Raw genomic sequence first — 1,657 nt, forward strand, 5'->3', positions numbered from 1 at the left:
AACGTTTAGAACATCAAGGTTGTTTGACCGGATAATACAGTCATTCTATTTTGTTTATTTATATCTTGGTTTGTGTTTGTATAGATATTGAAATTTATTGCATGAGAAGACAACAACATGAGAGAAACACAAAAAATTGCAATGATACTACCACAACCAACAACACAACTTATCTGTATCTGCAGCAAAAAGCTTTGATTGAAACTTGAACTGATGAATTGTGCAGGGGCTGCGCGAACGCAAGCTCCCACTGTCACAAATTATGATGTAGGCTCGACCACTTGGGCCGACCTTAAAGCAGCGCCCTTTCAAAGTGCAATGAAAGTCACTACTCTAAGCCATGATTCATCTTGACCAACCATTGACCCCATCCAGGTAAGTATCTAACACATTAGCCTCAATTTCTTTTTATAATACTTTCCATGCCTTTATATTTCTTACTTGAAGCGATGTGGGATACCATTACATTACATATTTCCACACAAATTCCTTTCCTTCTACACCCCTGTTTTTAAAGCATTAAATGAAATATGCATTGACAAAATTTTAAATATATTTCACATATTGGTTTTCTTAAAATGTTTTTCATCTCTAATGAACAAACAAATATTTCTTTTATGAATATTTTTATAAGCCAGATAACAAAACAAATCAAACCCAAAACAAAGAGATATATTTACATGTGTTGTAATTTTAACTTTTTATTGAATGAATATTTTGTTTGACAAAAAGCATAATCATCATTATCTCACTTTGATTCAAGATGAGGTTCTTCAACTTAGTCATGGTTGATGAAGTTTCATAAGTGTTTTGATACAAAATGTCAATGAATTGATTATCCTCATAGTAAAATCAAACTCCAAGAGTTAACAAAAACTAAAACGACTGGTTATGCTTTTAATGGTTACCATCATTAAGGTGGTTTGATGGTGATCATCTCAAAATTAAGCACTTTAAAAGGAGTTGCCTTTGAGTTCGAATCTCTCATACTACAACTTTGGGATGACCTATCTTTCTAAAAAATATTTTATTAAGTATTTTCTTATAAACAAGACAATGTTTTTATGAATCTTGATATAAAGTACACATACAAAAATCAAACTCAAAACATAGTACATTTTCGTGTCCATTACCGATTGTAATATAATTTGAATTTTTTCCTTGAACGAAACTTTATTTTATTTTATCATTTGACAAAAATCAGTAATCATATAGTGATAAACGTAGAAACACTTTGTATAGTGAAAACTTGAGTCAGAGGTTACCAAATAGCCCTTTATATTCGAGGTTTGATTTAAAGGTAAAAAAAATGTTGACGTCCTAAGTTATCACTAAATGTAAATATAAAGTAAACTACAAGAGTTGGTTATGAAAACAAATTTTAGATCCACACTTTATAACACTCACCATTTGATGGTACTAAAAAACCAACAAAAAATTTAACTACCAACGAAATGTAAGGGTTTAATTAGTCCACAATTTTTTTATAAATTTAATCAAAAATGATATACTCATAGTTATATCATACGTTATTAACTTGAATCCAGAGAACAAAGAAAACTACAACTCCCATCTAAATAATGTAAGCCTTTATAAAGTTATTGATGATTTATGCTAGATAATTTGATTAAAAATGAATAAAAAAAAATGTGATTGA

At 29.5% G+C, this 1,657-nt stretch overlaps 1 non-coding gene across 1 annotated transcript; it reads right to left on the reverse strand.

Annotated features, from left to right (window-relative positions):
- Positions 1-222: 222 nt before the first annotated feature.
- LOC145161873 (U1 spliceosomal RNA) lies at positions 223-383 on the reverse strand. The gene has a single exon (XR_013738736.1). It is a non-coding gene; the product is annotated as a U1 spliceosomal RNA (small nuclear RNA).
- Between the last annotated feature and the right edge of the window lie 1,274 nt (positions 384-1,657).

Source organism: Lactuca virosa, chromosome 2, assembly GCF_052849685.1.
Source record: "Lactuca virosa cultivar CGN04683 chromosome 2, Lactuca_virosa_CGN04683_v6, whole genome shotgun sequence".
Lineage (NCBI taxonomy): Eukaryota > Viridiplantae > Streptophyta > Magnoliopsida > Asterales > Asteraceae > Lactuca > Lactuca virosa.